Below are 5,959 nucleotides of genomic sequence, written 5' to 3'. Positions count from 1 at the left end.
CCAGCCTCAGCCTCCCAAGTAGCTGGGATTACAGGCATGCACCACCACACCTGGCTAATTTTGTATTTTCAGTAGAGACAGGATTTCTCCCTGTTGGTCAAGCTGGTCTCGAACTCTGGACCTCAGGTGATCTGCCCACTTTGGCCTCCCAAAGTGCTGAGATTACAGATGTGAGCCACCACTCCCAGCGCTCAGGTCCCATTATGAAAGTTCTGGTAGGTGGGATAAGCAAGAAAGTCTAGCCTGTCTTTCTGTTCTCAGTCTCTCTTCTCTCTTTTCTTTCTTCCTTTTTTTTTCTTTTGTTTGTAGATAGGGACAGGTTCTCGCCACGTTGCCCAGTCTGGTCTGAAACTCCTGGGCTCAAGTAATCCACCCACCTCGGCCTCCCCAAGTGCTGAGATTACACATGTGAGCTACCAAGGCCGGCCTCTCTTCTCTTAATGTGTATAGCATTTATAGTTTGTACCCCACACTTTAGTGCAATAGTCATGTACTGTCTGCCTTTATTATTAATGTCTCGTGTTAATCTCATCTGGGAACTAGATTGGAGGTCACTGATAGTATGATTTTCATTTGTGCTGTAGCCCCTATGATACTGAGTAAATACATAACCGGGCTGGGGTTGGTGGCTCACGCCAGTAATCCCAGCACTTTGGCAAGCCAAGGTGGGTGGATCACTTGTGCCTAGGAGTTCGAGACCCGCCTGGGCAGCATGGTGAAACCCCATCTCTATAAGGGGGAAATAAAAGTACATAGGTGGTATGCACTAAATACTTCAGTAAGGGCTGAAGAATAGAATCATTTGAGCCAATCAGCCATGCATTTCTTATTGTTGGAAAGTTGACTCTGGTCAGCAATTAACTTTTCACATACTTCACATTGAAGTGAATCTGAATGAATTGTTCTAAGTAAAATAATTTTTGGAACACAAATATTTGGCTTCTTGTTATATAAGCCATCATCCTGAGACACAGATTTTAGCAATTATATTAGAGTTTATTTTAACTTGTATCAACCAGAAAATAAAAAAGAGCTGAAAACATACACAGTTGGAATGAGACCTTCATTCTGAAAGCAGCAAGGAGCTAGTGAAAGTTAACATTGTTCACACTAACGGAGAGTAACCTTTTTTTGCGTGTTACATTTTAGGATTTAAATGATAATTTGAGCCTCACCATTACTGCTGATCTGGTAGGAATCTGACCTAGTAAAGGTTTTCAAATGTCTTTTCCATTTCCCATGGCTGAGGGATTCTTGGTGTCAGTGAGTGAAATTATTTGGAAGTTCCTTGACTGAAATAGAATATCTCAAACCTTACTTCAAGTACCAGCCTGTGTGTTTCTGTTTTTTGTCTGGAGCATGTGAACAGAATGCATGTGTGTGAGATAATTGGGCTTTCACTAATGGCCCCCTTTTAGCAACCATGTATGGGTAAAGCTGTTCAGTTCCCTGCTCCTCCCTCTCTGAGCACGGAGCAGAATCTGTTCTGCTGAAGCTGCTGTTCCACTTTTCAGCTTTCTATATTTGTACAGCAACAGCAGGAGCAGCCCACTAGCTAGCCCGTGTGGCCGCCCTTTGGCACCCGCACCGCCTCAGACCCGCTCAGGACTCAGCCAGGGCGCGCAGTTTGTGTTCTTACGTGCGTCCATCTGTCTGTCTGTGTGCGTTTCTGTGGAGAACTGAGGTTTTCAAGTGAAAGAGGTGACTTGTTTGTCTTTGTTGTTTTGCTGTGTTTAGGTTCGTCAATTGTAAATTGTAGATAATGTTTCAGGATGTTAGGGATGGGGCGAGGAGACAAGATTTGTATTATTTAACAAAACACCATCTTGGCTAGAGGGTACCAAACAGGGAAATGTGATGTCAGAAATGGTCTTTGGGTTCCCTTAGAAACATACCACGTTGAAGTAGTAGTGTTTTTTTTTTCTCTTTGTTTTGTTACAGGTCACAAAGAACAGCTCTTAGGGGTGGAATTGAATTCATTTCTTGGCACACAAATTTTTTGACGTAAAATTTGATTATAAAAAGATGAGGCACCTCCACCCCTTTAAGAAATGATTTAGTATACATCTTGGAAGAGCGCGGTAGGGGTTAAGTGTGTTGACTTCGCTGTCTGCCAGGAAAGGAACTGTGGGGAATGCCCTGTGGCTTTGGGCCCCACAGCAACCTATGCTGTTTGCGCTGTTTGAGTGCTTTGTCAAGTTTGGCCTTACAGAGGCCTTGTAATGCCTTTTGGTGTCATGTCTATTTAAGGAATAGCAGAAGACATGACATGTAGACAAATTTCAGGTTATTTTCAGAAGATACTGGGTTTGTTACTATATTTTAAAAGGATACTTTCTTGGTTTGCTGTGAGATATTCTGATGAAACAGAGATGAATTCCTTACTCCTGGTCAGTTTAAGTCTAAATTTAAGTATGTTGCTTTGTTTTACAGTTTCCTTTCACTCCCCTCCCCCATCCCCTCATGAGTCATAAGCATGCAGTGTTGGGAATAGAACTTGTCAGCTGAGTGGGGATGAAACAGTTCTCTGCACATACTGTTTGTAACTGTAGTCAATGAGGAGAGGAAAGGACTTAACACTGGAGAAACACCTTGATTGAGGCAGCTTCTTCCTGTGGCTGTGTGGTATGGATGCAGAGTTCTGTGTGACTATACACGGATGTGTTCTGGCTCTGAATCACTTAGGGATCTGTTTTGCACCTTGTCCATTGTAGGTTTTGGATGCTTATTAGTTTAGGGTCTAGGACCTGGTGCTTAGCCTCTCTTGGATCCTGTATACTTAATGACTTTCCAAAATTCTTTTGAGTGTGGTGTTATATCTGCTTCATCTTCTCTTTCTTGGCTATTCTTAGTGCCCATCTCATTTTACTGTCCTAATGTTTTCCCATTTATACTATGAATCATTGTGCACCCTACGTAGATAGAGCCTGTCATTGGAGATTAAAATCAGTGGCAGCTCTTTGATTTTACAGCTCAGCCTCAGTAAGTGACAGTCTGATTAGCACACCTATATTCTAGCTTTCTTTTTGTTCTTGGCCTTTTAAAAAATTTATTAACTTCCCTGGTCTCGTTTTATTAGTTTATATTTTTCCAGTGTCCATTTTGAAAGCTTCACGAAAAAAAATTTTTTTTTTTGGTTTGATGAATGAATAAATGTTTATACATAAATAAGTGCTCTCAGAACAAATGGTTTGGTAATCCGTAATGAAGATATACTGGATTCTAACAGGCCCAGTTGGAGGTGCAAGATCTGTCAGCCTATTGCTGCCAGAATTCCTGCCTATTCCCTTCCCCCTCCTGCTAGGAAATATTTTGGCATAATCTCAGGTACCCAATTTTTTTTTTTTTTTAATAAAGCCTATTTTATTACTTCAAGTTTGCTTTTTTTTTTTGGGAGATGGAGTCTTGCTCTGTCGCCCAGGCTGGAGTGCAGTGGCATGAACTTGGCTCACTGCAACCTCCACCTCCCAGGTTCAAGCGATTCTTCTGCCTCAGCCTCCCAAGTAGCTGCGACTACAGGCGCATGCCACCACCCTGGCTAATTTTTGTATTTTAGTAGAGATGGGGGTTTCACCATGTTGGCCAGGCTGGTCTCGAACTCCTGACCCCAGGTGATCCACCCGCCTTGGCCTCCCAAAGTACTAGGATTACAGGCCTGAGCCACCGCACCTGGCGTTGTTTTTGTTTTTTTTGTTTTTTGTTTTTTTTTTTAAAAAAGACAGAGTCTTGCTCTGTCACCCAGGCTGGAATGCAATGGCACAGTCTCGGCTCACTGCAACCTCTGCCTCCTGGGTTCTCCTGACTCAGCCTCCCGAGTAGTAGCTGGGAGATGCCCACCACCATGCCCAGCTAATTTTTGTATTTTTAGTAGGGATCAGGTTTCACCATGTTGGCCTGGCTGGTCTCCAACTCCTGACCTCAGGTGATCCACCTGCCTTGGCCTCCCAAAGTTCTGGGGTTACAGGCTTAAACCACCATGCCTGGCCTACTTCAAGTGTTAATGATAAAAAAAATTTCAGCTGGGCAAGGTGGCTCACACCTGTAATCCTAGCACTTTGGGAGGCCGAGGCAGGCGGATCACCTGAGGTCGGGAGTTCAAGACCAGCCTGACCAACATGGAGAAACCCCGTCTCTACTAAAAATACAAAAAAATTAGCCAGGCTTGGTAACGCATGCCAGTATTCACAGCTACTTGGGAGGCTGAGGCAGGAGAATTTCTCGAATCCGGGAGGTGGAGGTTGCAGTGAGCTAAGATCATGTCATTGCACTCCAGCCTGGGCAATAAGAGTGAAACTCCGTCTCAAAAAAAAAAAAAAAATTAGCATAGCCGTTACATTTTAGAAAGTGAAACTACATGCTATGTTTCTAGCTCAGTAAATAGATGAACCTGTTGTCTTTGAATAACATAACAATTGAGCCTTGTACAGTACATCTTAAGATCAGATACTTTATTTTGAAGAGATAGAATCATCATGTAACAGACTGAAATTTTTTGGGACTCATTCTCTTCCACCATAGACACCAAACTTAGTGCCCAGAATAGCAATGGTAGCAAATGTTTGTTGAACATTTTCTATGTGTCAGACACTATTCTAAATGCTTTACATATATAAATATTTTAATTCTAACAGATATCCTGCAAGGTAGATGCTATTTCTGTAACCATTTTGTGCATGAGGAAACAGAGGTATTTATGAAGTTAAACAATTTCCCCAGTTACCTGGCTAGTAAGCAGCAAAACTGGGATTAGAAAGCAGTGGTATGACTCTAGAGTCTAGGTATAGGGCACATTGTGAGTTTGTAGTTAATATTTGTCTATTTTATTAGCACACTTTATTATTTGAGATTATTAAATAATGAATCAGTCTAACCCATTTTCATTTTAGAACTTCCTTATGAAAATGACTATATGATTTTGGTTTTGCAGATCACCATCAACTGTACTAGTTCATTTATTGATGGTAAAGAACAGCAAGCCAAGTAACAAGTTTGTGAAACATCTCTAAAATTACGAGTTTATCTCCACTAGTACCAGACTATTTACTGAAGATATTGAAAGCAGAATTAATTTTAGCCTTTTTTGTGGGGGCGGGGCATGGGGAGAAGAGATTGGGCTCACTGTCACCCAGGCTGGAGTGCAGTGGCGTGATCTTGGCTCACCACAACCTCTGCTCCCAGGGTCAAGTGATCCTCCCACCTCAGCCTCCCGAGTAGCTGGGACTACAAGCACATGCCACCGTGCCCAGTTAATTCTTTTTTATTTTTTGGGTAGAGATAGTTTTGCCATGTTGCCTAGGCTGGTCTTGAACTCCGGAGCTCAAGTGATCTGCCCACCTCGGCTTCCCAAAGTGCTGGGGTTACAGGAGTGAGCCCCAGTGCCCGGCCTGCTTCTTTACCTCATTTCTTGCACCACACATCTTCTGGAGATGCCCTTACAAGGGGAGCATGGGAAGGGAGAACCAGCAAGTTTTGTCATATCCATAAGCTTATAATCTTTGTGATAGTGACAGGAAAACAGAGAAGTCTGTTTAAAAGAAATGATAATAAGGGAATTATTAGTAGGCCATGTAATTCCGTGGAGGGTAGCAAGAAATGTATTATATCATGGACAGTGTGATGAAATAGCACGAAAGTTTGATTTAGACAGGGAAATAAGAATCAGCTGTCCTGAGATTTTTTTTTTTTTTTTTTTTTTGAGAAGGAGTCTCGCTCTGTTGCCTAGGCTGGATGGAGTGCAGTGGTGCGATCTCAGTTCACTGCAACCTCCACCTTCCAGGTTCAAGCCATTCTCCTGCCTCAGCCTTCCGAGTAGCTGGGACTACAGACGCACACCACCAGGCCTGGCTAATTTTTGTATTTTTAGTAAAATGTGGTTTCACCATGTTGGCCAGGCTGGTCTTGAACTCCTGACCTCAGGTGACCCACCCACCTTGGCCTCCCAAAGTGCTGGGGTTACAGG

The 5,959-nt window shown here is 42.9% G+C and overlaps 1 protein-coding gene across 1 annotated transcript in view; it reads left to right on the top strand.

Annotated features, from left to right (window-relative positions):
• Nucleotides 1-2,239: 2,239 nt before the first annotated feature.
• Nucleotides 2,240-5,959, top strand: part of CELF1 (CUGBP, Elav-like family member 1) — a 61,769-nt gene continuing 58,049 nt past the window's right edge. Inside the window, exon 1 of the mRNA XM_011963369.1 lies at nt 2,240-2,982. The gene's annotated coding sequence lies outside the window, so the exon portion shown is untranslated. The remainder of the gene's footprint in view (nt 2,983-5,959) is intronic.

The sequence above is a fragment of the Colobus angolensis genome, unplaced genomic scaffold (assembly GCF_000951035.1).
Source record: "Colobus angolensis palliatus isolate OR3802 unplaced genomic scaffold, Cang.pa_1.0 Scaffold61, whole genome shotgun sequence".
Lineage (NCBI taxonomy): Eukaryota > Metazoa > Chordata > Mammalia > Primates > Cercopithecidae > Colobus > Colobus angolensis.
Note: the sequence above shows the minus strand (reverse complement) of the source record. Positions and strands in the feature narration are given on the sequence as shown.